The sequence below is a fragment of the Aethalodelphis obliquidens genome, unplaced genomic scaffold (assembly GCF_003676395.1).
Source record: "Aethalodelphis obliquidens isolate GAN/ISIS:26980383/991018 unplaced genomic scaffold, ASM367639v1 scaffold6, whole genome shotgun sequence".
In the NCBI taxonomy this organism is placed as follows: Eukaryota; Metazoa; Chordata; class Mammalia; order Artiodactyla; family Delphinidae; genus Aethalodelphis; species Aethalodelphis obliquidens.
In genome coordinates this window covers 75,519,173-75,534,475 of record NW_020837950.1, presented here as the reverse complement: position 1 = coordinate 75,534,475, position 15,303 = coordinate 75,519,173, and the positions used below count along the sequence as shown (strand labels likewise).

Genomic DNA, 15,303 nt, shown 5'->3' with positions numbered 1-15,303 from the left:
TAACACGCACATGTGAAAAGGCTTGCCCTGGGGGAGGTTATTTCGCTTTTAAAAACGGTGGATAGGGGAGTTGGTGGAAGGGACTCTCTGTACTGTTTTTTGTAACTTCTAGTGAGCTTACGCTTATTTTAAAATTTAGAGGAAATAAATGGAAGTTGCTTTCCCTAGAATTACACTCCTCGCGGGATGCCCCATCCTCTCCGAAGAGCAGTTTCCATCCGCCTATGGAGGTGGATCAGAGTGGGACCCACTGAGAAAACTTGGTTCAGAGAAAGTCTCTGGGCCATTCACTTGTGTGGAGAAAAGTGGCCATCTTTCAGGGAAATAGAGAAATGCAGAGATTCAGGACCACTCTAAGTGGAACGCCGTGGGGAAACGAGGTACTCCCTCTGTCCCGTGCTGTAGCCATGAACCTTGTGTGGCCATTGGCCTCTGAAATGTGACTGGTCCAAATTGAGATGTGCTTTGATTGCAAAATACACCTGGGTTTCTAAGACTTCCTATCAAGAAAGGAATGTAAACTACCTCATTAATAATTATGTATTGATTACATGTTAATATGGTAATATATTTGATCTAGTGGGTTAAATATAGGTCACTAGGGTTAATTTTACTCTTTAAAAAAGACTTTTTTAATGTGGCAACCAGAAAACTTAAAATTTACATATATAGCTCACATTTATTTCCGTTGGACAGTGCTGACCTATACCAATTTTAAAATAAGGCCTGGATCATGTATTTATTTTATCAAACTCAGAAGCCACATTGTTAAAGTGACATTTTATCAGTGTTACAATGATATAACATCAATTCCAACCTCTGATGTCTTTGAAATCAGAAAAGTTATGCACACTTATGAATATATTTTGATATTAACTCAAACATGCAAGGTAGAAGGTAGTTATTTGCCTTTATTAATATTTTTAAACAAGTTTCTTAGCTATGAAGAAGTCTTTAAGGTACTTTATTTGGAAAATTCCAACTGAGATAAAGATTAGTGTTTGTGCAAAGGCCCACCATAAAACATTGCTGTTTGTATCTTCACTGGTCATTCGAAATTCTTCTTCACGGTCCTACGCAGAAGAGAAATAGGCAGGTTAAGTTTCTTAAGGTACTTCCTGCATGAATTTGAGGGGAAGGTACTGTATGCATTCAAGGTACTTAATGTCACCCAGGTAATCTCTTATGCCAAAGTGCAGTATCATTTTCTAAGCCAAGGGGTGTTGTTAGTCAAAGACAAGGAAGAAGAGTCAACCTTATAAAACACACTTTTGTGTTTTGGCGTAAAGTGTCAGGTATTTGATCTATTACTTTATATGTTTTATTTGTTACCATCAAACAAAGTGAACATTACCTAATTGACAGATGTTCATCATTCAGGTTCTTACTTTACTTTAAGCTGGGCACTGTGCTCATTTTATTTTCCAGATAAAGAAACAGAAGCTCAGAGACGACAGAAGGTTAGTGAGTGGGGGGGCAGATTTGAGCCCACGTCTGACCAGGGTCCACTGAGCACAGTGACCCAGGAAACGCATAATGTCACAAGAACAAAATGGTGATTTAGAAAGTGGGCACACTGAGACGCTGCGGCCATGTGGGGTGTGTTTGGAAACGCTTATTTATTCATTCTGTGAGCTCACACCCCAAGGCGAGTGAGCCACGGTCCCCTTCCTAGAGGAGCTCATGGTCCAGCGAACGGTGAACGAGCGCTGTCCCCGCATCCCCTGCATGTCCACGCAGTCCTAGCTCAGAGGAGGCCCGGGGAGCCGGCAGTTTACTCTTTCCTTGGTTCGCGGGCTTCGTGGAGAATTACGTACTGGGCAGGAAGAGGGAGCATAAGCTGAATAGGCAGACTGACCCTTTGATAGTTTTGTTCTTTGACTATTTGCTCCATTTGCTCAATTAGATGTTCAAGCTTGAAGCTAACTTCATTAACTTTGTCCTTTGCTTGAGCAATGGCTGCATCAAGGTCATGTTCTCCAACTCGAATATCTAAGTGGATCCGCTGTGCAAACAGTAAAAAGGAAGAAACATGTTTTTAACGTGGCTCACTCTTTTTCTTTGCTTTTTCCCTCCTTGTGTCCTCCCATTCCTTCCTTTTTCTCCACTCTTCCTTTTTGAGAGCAAACACTACTTCATTCTCGAGCTCTCTATTTTTCTTCACCGCCACTCTATTCCCTGTTATACCCAGTAGTCTTTCTTTGTAATAATAATGCATTAAACAGTACCTGCTGACCTGAAAGTGTACTTATATTAACAATAGACTGTTAGGCAAGAGCCTTTGCCCCTGAGAGAATTTGATTTACTGAGGAGAATGTTCTTTACATATAACTAAATTTCTGATGCTAAAGTACAGATTCTTTTCATCTGTTCTCAGCACATTTAGAAAATAGCCAATCACCATCTACCATGTAAGAGTTTTATTTATTGGAATTCCATTATTAATTCACCCTTCAGCCTTCAATTGTTTTCAAGCCTGAATAATCACAGTTCTCTTAAGCTTCCCTCCCAGTTCTCATTTTTCAAGCCCTTTAATCAACTCCGTGGCTCTCCTTTGAACCCCTTCCAAGCTCTCCAGCTCCCTCTTTGGTTGCTGTGCTGAGGTCTGGGTATAATGGTCTGCATATCATTGTCGCGCCTGAATAGTGCTGACGCTGCTCATCACCAAGTGCTCGGAGGCACGTACTTACCAGCTTACTCCCTCCAAATGACACGAGCCTCGTAGAATTAGACTCTAAGCAAATGATGTGTTCGCCAGGTGAATGTGAAGTGAAGTAGAATGTTCCTTGTGGGCCATATAACTTTGACAGTAATACCTAGGATTGAGGAGTTCCATAGTTTAAGTTTATTATTCTCTACTTTCCATTAAAAAAAATCATCCCCATGTAATCTAGTGAAAATTGTGCAATTCCTAAAGAAGAAATCAAGTAGCCAATAACATGAAAAATACTCAGTCTTGCTGGTAATCAAAAAAATACAGACCACAGTAAGATATTCCTTGTTGGTTTTCAGATTGGCAAATACTTAAAAGTACCTGGGGTGGGGACAGTATGGAGAAATACTATCTCTAGACACTGTTCTGGGAATGTAAGTTGAACACCCGTTTCAGAGAGTGCTTTGGCCAGGTGTATAACACCATTCACCCAGCAGCGCTACATATAGAAATTTATCCTATGGGAATGCCCAAATGGACAGTTATATGTAAAAGGATATTCAGTGTGATGTTATTTATTTAAAAAATTGTGTTTTGAAATAACTAATACCTTTGAGTGTGGATTGATTAAATTTAGGCAAAGCCAAATGAAGAGGTGCTAGGTAGCAGTAAAAGAGATATTATACCCATATCTATACGAAAGGTGTCCACAATATTCAGGGATAGTCTGTATAGAATCCTATTTTTGTAAAAAGTATCGTTTGTAAAACTACACGTGCTTAGAAGAAGATTCTAAAGAATATATACCAAGTTATTAGGCAGTTATATTTGTTGGGGAACTTTGACTTTTCTGCTTAGTACATTTCTGTATTGTCTGGCATTTTAAAAACAGGTATAGGACTTCAAGTCTGGCATATAAGGAGCTTGGAAGTTGTCCCTCTGTCTTAAAAAGTAAAAGCTGCATAGAAAGAAAATCAGTTCTTAGATCTGTCAAGAGAATTGAGGTCACAGGGTAAACTGCTGCCCCCAAAATGGGAGAGGCGAATGCAAAGAGTCCCAGCTTAGCCTGAGCACAAACCCCTGTGGGAACCAGTACGGGTTCCTTTTACCCAGCACATCACGTCCAACTTTCAACAACAACAGAAAAATAATAAGACATACTCAAAGGCAAAAACCACAGTTTGAAGAGACAAAACAAGCCTCAAAACCAGATTCAGATATGGCAGGGATATTGGAACGATCATATAAGGAATTTAGAAAACCTATGATTAATAGTCTGTGGTCTCTAATGGTAAAAGTAGACAACATGCAAGAACAAATGGGTAGTGTGAGGAGAAAGATCAGAATTCTGTGAAAGAATAAAAAGAAATGCCAGAGATCAGAAACACTGTAGCGGAAATAAAGAGTGCCTCTGATAGACTCCTTAGCACACTGGACAGGACTGAGGAGAGACTCTCTGAGCTTGAGGATATGGCAACAGAAACTTTCAAAACTACAAAGCAAAAACAGACTGGGGGAAAAAAGGAACAATATCCAAGGACTACAGGACAACTATTAAAGGTGTAACATACACATAACGGGAATACCAGAAGGAGAAGAAAGAGAAAGCAACAGAAGAAATATTTAAATAAAGACCGAGAATTTCAGATTAGTGTCAGACACCAAGCCACAGAGCTGGGAAGCCCAGAGAACACCAAGCAGGATAAATGCCAATAAAACTACACCTAGGCATATCATATTAAAACTGCAAATATCAAAGATAGAGAGGAAATCTAGAAAGAAGCCTTATTTATAGAGGAGCAAAGCTAAGAATTACACCCGACTTCTCCTCAGAAACCATGCAAGCAGGGAGAGAGTAAACATTTAATGTGTTGAGAGAAAAAAACTCACCAACCTAGAATTCTGTATCCTGTAGAATTCTCCTTCAAAAGTAAAAGAGAAAGATTTTCTCAAACAAAAGTTGAGGGAATTTGTCCCTCATAGACCTGTCTTACAAGGAATGTTAAAAGTTATTCAGAGAGAAGGATAATGATATTGGTCAGAAACTCGGAGCTACGTGAAGATTGGAAAGCATTAGAGAAGGAATCAGTGAAGGTAAAATTAAAACTTTTATTTTTCTTATTAACTGAGTTAATAGATACGTCTTTCAAAATAATAGCAATGTATTTGATGATTATAGTTTATATATAAATGAAATTAGCAACAGCAAAGATGCAAGGGATGGGAGATAAGAATTAGCATTACTTTGTTATTATAAAGTACTTGTACTACCTGTGAAGTGATATGGTGATATTCAAAAGTGGGCTTGGAGTAGTTGTAAATGTATATTGCAAACTCTAGGGCAACCACCGACAAAAAGTTAAAAGAAGTATAATTGATAACTATGAAAGGAGATAAAATGGAATCGTAAAATAATTAAAACCACAAGAGACAGAAAAAGAGTGGAAAACAAAAATAGGAACAAATAACAAGGATGACAACTAGAAAACTAATAAATATGATGAATATTAACTCAGCTGTATCAACAGTCACTTTGAATGTCAGTGGTCTGAATGCATCAATTAAAACAGATTGTCAGAGTGGATCCAAAAAAAAAAACAAAACCCCGACTATGTATTGTCTACAAGAACCCCTCTTTAAATATAAAGACACATATATATTAAAAGTTAAGGGATGGAGGGACTTTCCTTGTGGTCCAGTGGTTAAGACTTTGCCTTCCAATGTGGGAGGTGCGGGTTGGATCCCTTGGTTGGGGAACTAAGATCTCACATCATGGCCAAAAATCCAAAACATAAGCAATATTGTAACAGATTTAATAAAGACTAAAAATGGTCTACATCAAAAAAATCTTTAATTAAAAAAAAAAGGGACGGAGAAAGATGTATATGTCAACTTTCAGCTAACCTTAATCAAAAGAAAGCTGGAATAGTTATATTAACTTCAGACAGAGTAGACTTCAAAACAAGGAAAATTATCACGGATAATTACATAATGGACCATAGTAATAAATAGGTCATTTCTCCAAGAAGACAAACCTTAATGTGTATGCATCTAACACCAGAGTGTCAAAATACATGAAGCAAAAACTGATAGAACTGCAAGGATAAATACAAGAATTTAGTATTATAGTCAGAGACTTGGGTACTCCTCTATCAGAAGTGGGCAGATCCAGCAGCAGATCAGTAAGGACACAGTTGGACTCAATGGCACCATCAACCAACTGGATATAATCAACATCTGTAGACTACTTCATCCAACAAAGCAGAATACACGTTCTTTTTAAGCTCACATGGAACACTCACCAAGATAGACCACATTCTGGGCCATAAAACACACCTTAACACATTTAAAATAATAGAAACCATACAATGTATGCTCTTAGACCATAATGGAATTAAAGTAGAAATCAATAACAAAAAGATAGCTGGAAAGTCCCCAAATATTTAGAGATTAAACAGCATACCTCTAAATAACACATGAGTCAAGAAAGAAATCTCAAGAGAAACTAACAGTATTTTGAATTGGAAGAGAATTCTGGGAAGATGGTGGAATAGGAGGCACCAGGAATCTGTCTCTAGGCAACAATTACACTGGAAGAATCTGTCTGATGGAACTGTTTTGGAACTCTGGAGTCTATTGAAGGCTTGCAACTTCCAGGGAAAGACTTGGATGGTAAATTGTGGTTAATTTTGGTCAATATCAGCTCTTAGAACAGTGGCAGCTGCCTACCTCCCACCCCCACCCCCTGCCAGCCACATGGCAGGCAGCTGCGCAGGTGCTCCTGGAGCAGCTCCCATGCATCTTTTAGAAGCCAGGGTAGGCAAAAAGGACCCTGTCCTCCAAATGTCAGGGTTTTTTGTTTTTGTTTTTGTTTTTGCGGTGCGCGGGCCTCTCACCGCTGCGGCCTCTCCCATTGCAGAGCACAGGCTCCGGACGCGCAGGCTCAGCGGCCATGGCTCATGGGCCCAGCCACTCCACGGCATGTGGGATCTTCCCGGACCGGGGCACGAACCCGCGTCCCCTGCATCGGCAGGCGGACTCTCAACCACTGCGCCACCAGGGAAGCCCTGTCAGGGGTTTTTGATGTCATCATATAGAAGGGATTCTCAATAAGATTAACAAGATTTCTCATCAGAAACTTCGGAGACCAGAGGCAGTGGGCGGATACATTCAAAGTGCTTAAAAAACCCCAAACAACCAGAAAAGGCCAACAAGCACATGAAAAGATGCTCAACTTCACTGATCATTAGGGAAATGCAAATCAAAACTACAGTGCGGCACTACCTCACACACATTAGAATAGCTGCTATACAACAAACAAAAAACGTACTGGCAAGGATGTGGAAAAATTTCAACCCTTGTGCATTGTTGGTGGGAATGTAAAATGGTGCAGCTGCTGTGGAAAACATTATGGTGGCTCCTCAAAAATATAAAATAGAATTATCATATGATCCAGTAATTCCACTTCTGGGTATATACCCCAAAGAATCCAAAGCAGGGTATCAGGATATCTGTACCCCCATGTTCATGGCAGCAGTGTTCACAATAGCTAAGACGTGGAAGCAACACAATGTCCACTGACAGGTGGATGAAGAAGCAACATGTGGTACATACATAACAGTGGCATATGATTCAGCCTTAAAAAGGAAGCAGATTCTGACACGTGCTGCAGCATGGATGAACGTTGTGGAAATTATGCTTACTGAAGTAAACCAATCACAAAGAGACAAACACTGTATGACTCAACTTATACGAGGTATTTAGTCATAGGGGAGTTATTGTTTAACGAGTATAGAGTTTCAGTTTTACAAGATTTAAAGAGTTATGAGGATGATGATTATACAACATTAAGAATATATTTAATACCACTGAATTGTGCACTTAGTAATGGTTAAGATGATGAATTTCATGTGTACTTTACCACAATTTAAAAATCTCAAAAAATATTTTGAACTGAATTAAAATGAAAATACAACTTAATCAAAACTTGGGGGATACAGTGAGAGAAGCATTTACAGAGAAATTTATAACATTGAACGCATATATTAAAAAGAAAGAAAGGTCTAAAATTAATCATCTAAGCCTAGGAAGCTAGAACAAGAAGAGCAACTAAATCCAAAATCAGCATAAGAAGAGAAATAAGATCTGTGCTGATAAAGCTAATGCGGAAACCAGTGAGAACAGGAGATACGCAGAGAAAACCAGCAAACAGAAAGCTGGTCCTCTGCAAAGATCAGTAAACCTCTAGGGAGGCTAACTAAGAAAAGAAGACCCAAGTTAATAACATCAGAAATGAAAGAAGAGGCTTACTACAGGTCTCACGGACATCAATGGGGTAGTAGAGGAATATGATGAACAGCTCTGTGCTCACAAACGTGGTAACCTGGATGAAATAGACCAATTGCTTGAAAGGCGCAATTTGTGAAAACTCACACAAAAATAAATAGACAGTCTGGATAGGCTGAGAGCTAGTAAAGAAACTGAATTGATAATAACTTTCCAAGCAGAAAGCACCAGGCCAAGATGGGTTCACTGGTGAATTCTACCAAAGATTTAAGTAGGAAATCAGACCAATTCTCTACAATCTCTTCCAGAAGTAGAGAGAATACTTTCTAAATCATTTTCTGAGGCCATCATTAGCCTAATACCAAAACCAGAGAAAGACACAAGAAAACTATGGACCATTATCTCTCATGGACATCGATACAAATATCCTCAACAAAATATTAGCAAATTGAATCCAACAATGTATGAAAAGAATCAGGCACCATGACCAACTCAGGTTTATTCCAGATACGCAAGGCTAGTTCAACAGTTTAAAATCAGTTAATGTAATTCATCGCATCAACAAGTTAAAGATCACTTGATCATAACAATAGGTGTAGGAAAGGCATTTAACAAGATCCACCATCCATTCATGGCAAAAACTCTCAGCAAACTGAGAATACAGGAACTTTGTCAATTTGATTTAAAAAATCTATAAAAACCTTACAGCTAACATACTTCATAGTGAAAAACTAGAGGCTTTCCCACTATGATCAGAAACAAGGCTAGGATTTCCTCTCTCACTATTCCTTTTCTTTTTTATTATTTATTTATTTTATTTTTGGCTGTTTTGGGGTCTTAGTTGTGGCATGTGGGATCTTCATTGCAGCACATGGCCTCCTCGCTAGTTGTGGCATGCGGGCTTCAGAGTGCGTGGGCTCAGTAGTTGTGGCACTCGGGCTCCAGGGTGCATGGGCTCTAGTCGTGGCATGCGGGCTCACTAGTTGTGGCACGCAGGCTTAGTTGCCCCACGGCATGTGGGATCTTAGTTCCCCAACTGAACCCGCGTCCCCTGCATTGGAAGGTGGATTCTTAACCACTGGACCACCAGGGAAGTCCCTCAGTATTCCTTTTCAATATCATACTTCAATTCCTAGCTAATGCAGTAAGAGAAGAAAAGAAAACAAATGGTATACAGGTTGGGAAGGAAGAAATAAAGCTGTGTTTGTTCACAGATAACAGGATTGTCTATGTAGAAAATTCAAAATAATAAAACTTACTGGAACTAATAAGTGATTATAGCAGGGTTGCAGGATACAAGGTTAATATGTTAATCAGTTTCTCTGTATCAGCAGTGAACCAAGTGGAATGTGAAATCAAAAACAATACCATTTACATTAGCATCTCCCCCAAATGAAATACTTAGGTATAAATAAAACAAAGTATGTTTAAGAGATATATGAAAAAAACTAAAAAACTGTAATGAAAGAAATCAAAGAAGATAAAATACATGGAGAGATGTTCTGTGTTCATGCCAGGAAGACTCGATATTGTGAAAAAGTCAGTTCCTCCCAACTTAATCTATAGATTTGACACAATCCCAGTCAGAGTGTCAGCAGGTTATTTTGTGAATATCTTCAGGCTGATTCTAAAGTTTCTATGGAGAGGCAGAAGATCCAGAAGAGCCAACACAATATTGAAGGATAAGAATAAAGTCAGGGGACTGACGTTCCTGATTTCAAGACTTACTATAACTGTGTAGCACTGGGAACTCTACTTAATGTGCTGTGGTGACCTAAATGGGAAGGAAATCCAGAAAAGAGGAGCTATATGTGTATATAGAGCTGATCCATTTTGCTGCACAGCAGAAACTAACACAACATTGTAAAGCAACTACACTCCAATAAAAGTTAATTTAAAAAAGCCTTACTATCATGCTACGGTAACCAAGGTAGTGTGGTATTGGTGAAAGAGCAGACAAAGAGATCAGTGAATCAGAGAGCCCAGAAACAGACCCACGCAAATATAGACCCACTGATCTTTGACAAAGGAGCAAAGGCAATACCATGGAAAAAGGTAGTCTTTCCAACAAATCGTGCTGGAACAACTGGACATCCATATGCAAAGAAATGAATGTAGACACAGACCTTACACTTTTTAGAAAAATTAACTTAAAATGGAGCATAGGTCTAAATGTAAAATGCAAAACTATAAAACTATTAGAAGGTAACATAGAAAGTCTAGAAGACCGTGGATTTAGTTATGACTTTTTAGGTACAACACCAAGAGCATGATCCATGAAAGAAAGAATTGAGAAGCTGGACTTCATTAAAATTAAGCTTCATTAAACATTTGACGTTAATGTTGAACGTTGAACGTTGAATTTCATTAGAATTAAAAACTGCTCTGCAGAAGAGAGAGCTGTCTGTCTCTCTGTCAAGAGAATGAAAAGACAGGCCACAGACTGGGAGAAACTATTTGTAAAAGACGTATCTGATAAAGTACTGTTATCCAAAATATACAAAGAATTCTGAAAACAACAAGAAACTGAACAAATTAATTGAAAAATGGACAAAAGATCTGAACAGACAACTCACCAAAGAAGACATATAGATGGCAGATAAGCACATGAAAAGATGCTCCCCATCGTATGTCATTAGGGAATTGCAGTTAAAAACAACGAGATACTTCACACCTATGGGAATGGCAAAAATCCAGAACACTGACAACACTAAATGCTGGCGAGGATGTGGAGCAACAGGAATGCTTGTCACTGCCGGCGGGAACGCAGAATGATGTTCCCATTTGGGAGACGGTTTGGTGGTTTCTTACAAAACTAAACATACTTCTACGTACAGTTTTGCAGTTGTACTATTTATTTACCCAAATAAGATGGAAACTTATGTCCACATGAAAACCTGCACACAAATGTTTACAGCAGCTTTATTTATAATAGCCAAAATTTGGAAGCTACTAAGATGTCCCACTGCATGTGAATGGATCAGTAAACCATGGTATACATCCTGACAACGGAATATTGTTCAGTGCTAAAAAGAAATGAGTTATCAAGCCATGAAAAGACACGGAGGAAACTTAAGTGCATATTCCTAAGTGAAAGAGGCCACTCTGAAAAGGCTGCCTGCTGTACGGCTCCAGCTGTATGCCATTTTGGATAAGTCAAAACTGTGGAGACAGTAAAAGGATCGGTGGTTGCCAAAGGTTAGGGAGGGGGAGGGATGAATAGACGGGTTCCAGAAGATTTTTACGGGAGTGAAACTACTCTGTTGATACTATGATGATGGATACATGTCATCACACATTTGTCAAATCCATAGAATGTGCAACGCCAAGAAGGAATCGTAATGTGAGCCGTGGGCTTTGAATGATGTGTCAGTGCAGGTCATCAGCTGCAACAGCTGTGCCATTCCAGGCCTGCTAGTGGAAGAGGCTCTGTTCACATGGGGGCAGAGGACATACGAGAACTCTGTACTTCGTGCAGAATTTTGCTGTGAACCTAAAACTGCTCAAAAAGATAGTCTATTAAATCACTTTAGAAACAGGTATGTATTACACATAGAAAAATGCAACCAAGATTCTTTTTTTAAATCTTTCAATTTTGATTTGGAGAAAATTAAAGGATCTTGCCATGTACTTAATTTCACTTAACAGAGTGTTGATAGGGAAACTTTGGTAAATACAGCTGCATTCAAGGTCAGGTTTGCATTTGATTTCTAATTTTCATGAATAACAGAGTTACTCTTCCCTGGAGAAATATGCAGTGATGACTCATCACCTGTTAAATTCCATTTCTGACCCTTAGTGTTGGGTCAGGGTTCTACAGAGTCTGCTTCCAGTGACTATTCACGTCAGCAAACATGTCAGTCAGCAATGCCTGTTAGTTTGGTGTGTTGGAAAAAGACATGCTTGAATTTAGACCTCAGTGTTTCCACTTGCTGATGATGTGATCTTGTATAAGTCATTTTACCTCTCAGGACCACAGTTTTCTCTTCTACAAAATGGAATAGGAATATTGGACACGGAATAAGGGACAATGGAATACAAAATGCATAGTTTGAATGGTGCCTGTATATTGTCATTGTCTGCCCTGCCTACCCTACCAGCCATGTTACCCCTTGGCCTGCCAGTCACCTGCCGTAGGAAGGGACATGTGTTCAGGTTAGCATCCGAGAGTACCCTGCGTCCAGGCACATCGACCCGGGTAGGAGCAGTCCGAGCCCTTGGCGGGGTGCTGTTCAGGATCTTCAGAGAGGATCTTAGCTCGTTAGGAATGTTAAACCAGAGCTGTGTCTGGTCCTCTTACTTCCAGAGGGAGAGAGCCTTCCTGAAAATCAGGCCTTTGGGGTGAGAATTTTCTCTCTCCTAGGCCCGTGGCAAATATCTGTTGGATGTTTGCAGAATGAAAACACTTCTCCTCCCATCTAGAAGGGGGTATTGTTTCGAGTAAATGTATTTTTTGGAGAATGAAACAGCTCTGTCTTAAAAACAGTGAACAGGTTTTTCTGTGAAGCTGTTTTGTCCAACTAAAATTTGGGTTCTGGGTTTAACAAGCTATGCAGACATTTCCAGATCAGTCATGAAAGGTTACAGGGAAGGACAGCAGAGAATTCTGTTTTGGTTTAACTGGGCAGGAAGTGAAGGAGGCGGGGGTGTCAGGAGGAGAGGGTAGCTGTATGAGAATTAGGAAAATGGCCCCAGTGGAACTGTTGCCAGGGAGGTGCCTGGTGTACCAGGAGAAGGCTGCTACAGCGGGCCAGAATCAGGTGTCCGGTCCAGTTGGAATGGAGTCTCCTGGGCTCCACGTGAGTGGGGGCGTCACAGTGTCTGGCTTGAGCGCAGCCCTCATGAGGACAGGAAATTGGGCCTGTCTACATCAAGTACCCTCTCCTTGCCAGCTAGAGAGATGCCTGTCTGTTCTGTGAGGCTCTGCTCCACCACCATCCTGCTACGTCATGAGCACATCCCCAGGACAGCAAGTCCAAAGGGAAGTAGTTCCTGCAGTCACGTTGGAATTATTGGACGGAGCAGGTCACAGTCCCTTGAGCTGGCACGGTGGGGACAACATCTGCTGCGACCGTTGGACAGAGGAGAAAATGGAGGGTTAAAGCAGCCAAGTAACCCCTCGAGGTCCAGCTTGTAGATGACCGTCTGCACTCACACCTGCCTCCGACCCCAAGATCCACATTCTTTCCCTTTGACCGTGGTGCCTTTTCTACTCTGCAGCTCCCAGTGAGGAGGCGCCCCGTGAGGCCAGACAGACCCAGAGGCAGCACTCCTACAGAAACCCCACCAGACGGGCGGAGGGAGAGGCGGCCTAGCCGACCCTCGTGTCTGGGTGAGGCTGTGGCACCTGCAGAGCAGGTGAAGCCTGGCCCTGCACGACCAGCGGGATGCATTGGCCCTGTGGGTTCCCTCTGCCCAGCAAGACCAACAAAACCTCGGGATGATGCGTGCGAGGCCTGCCCTTTGTACTGTCTCTACCTTGTGTGTTAAGGAGTCTCTGTTCCTCAGCTGGACTGTAGGCCCGTTGAAGGCAGGCGTCTGTGTCTTGGTGCAGTGCCTCTGTCAGGGCTACACATGTCAGAAATGAGATGCTGGACAGTGAGCGCTGTGTGGAGATGTGAAGTGTGTGGGTGTACATGACACGTGACTTTTTAGAAAATAAAAGATTTCAGTAGCAAGACAAAAAGTGTGTTTTACCTCATCATTGTAAGTTGTAACAGTCACAACCATTCCCAGACCAGGAGCAGATTCAAGGAAATCGTGTCTGCCCAAGTCCCACTGTTGTATCTTGAAAGTCCCTGTTTCAAAAATATAAGACATTTATTTTTATTTATCTTTTTTAAGTCTTTATTAAATCCCATTGAGAAACATACAACTAGTAAATATATAACGTTGAAGATGTTATATGTGCTACAAGAAGAAGCAACAGACAGGGTGGGAGTGGTAGGGGACTTGGAAGCATTATGTGGGGAAGTCAGGGAAGGCTTCTCTGACGTTTGAGCAAAGACCTGAAAGGATAGGGGAGTAAAAATGTATCCGCTTCTATGATATTTGTTTATCACATACATGCAGGTTACATCCATATCTATCTGTGCATCACATTCAGTGCTAATTGTGTGCCAAGCACCGTTCTAAGAAACTTACACGTGTAATCTGAATTGTCATGACAACAGCGCTATGTAGGTAGCTAATATTTTATGACGATTTTACGTGTGATGACACTGAAGCATAAAGTACTTTGCCCAAGGTCACGTACCTAGCAAGTAGCAGAGTCAAGATTCAATCTAGGCAGTGTAGTGCCTTTTTCCTTACTACCTCGTGATGCTCCCTCCACTGGTGAAAGATCGTCCCATGCAGGAGGATATGCAAAGGTCCTGGGGCAGGAGAATGCTTGGAGTGTCCAAGGAACAGCAGAGTGCTGGAGTGAAGTTAACAGGAAGAAAATCACAGGAGATGAGGCTGAAGGGGTAACGGGCCAGATCGTGGATGGTCTACAAATCCTTTTTAAAATTTTGGGGAAAGGCTTCGTTGGTGGCACAGTGGTTAAGAATCTGCCTGCCAATGCAGGGGACATGGGTTCGAGCCCTGGTCCGGGAAGATCCCACATGCTGTGGAGCAACTAAGCCCGAGCACCACCACTACTGAGCCTGTGCGCTAGAGCCTGCAAGCCACAACTACTGAGCCCGCGTGCTACAACTACGGAAGCTCGTGTGCCTAGAGCCCGTGCTCCACAACAAAAGAAGCCACCGCAATGAGAAGCCCGCGCTCCGCAACAAAGAGTAGACCCCGCTCGCCGCAACTAGAGAAAGCCCGTGCGCAGCAACAAAGACCCAACAGACAAAAATTAATAAATTTTAAAAAAAGACCCTATTCCCCCCCAAAAAAAATTGGGGGGAAGCAATTGGGCAGGTGAGTGAAATGATGTGGCTTTCATTTGAACATTTTTTTCGCATGGAGTAAGGAATGAAGAAGGATAGGAGTGGAAGAAGGGAGGCTGTCATCATAGTCTAGGTGGCTTGGACCAGGTGCTAGTGGCAGAGGTTGTAAAAAGTGTTGGATTCTGTATTGTCCCTATTTCACAAGGCGGAAACTGAGTGTCAGAGTCACAGCCCAAAGTCACACAGTGAATAAGCTGTAGGTGCAGAATTAGATCCGAGGTGGTTTGATCCCGAAGCCCAGAACCACCCTGACTCCCTGGGAGGCAGAGAGAGACGCATCCCTGACGGGAACCTCACCCTGGACACGACCGCACGGGCAGCCCTGGGGAGAGAACGGGTTTCCTGGGACGGGCAGGCGGCAACGCCCCTGAGCCCTGCCTGCACTTCGGAGCGGCTTCAGTTCAGGCCTCACTGAGCAGTCCTGGT

The 15,303-nt window shown here is 41.5% G+C and overlaps 1 long non-coding RNA gene across 1 annotated transcript; it reads right to left on the bottom strand.

Annotated features, from left to right (window-relative positions):
- Positions 1–862: 862 nt before the first annotated feature.
- On the bottom strand, positions 863–13,739 carry LOC113618743 (uncharacterized). The gene is made up of 4 exons (XR_003432103.1): positions 13,637–13,739; positions 2,691–2,816; positions 1,859–2,005; positions 863–1,073 (listed from the first exon to the last, which is right to left on the bottom strand). It is a non-coding gene; the product is annotated as an uncharacterized LOC113618743 (long non-coding RNA).
- Positions 13,740–15,303: the final 1,564 nt, after the last annotated feature.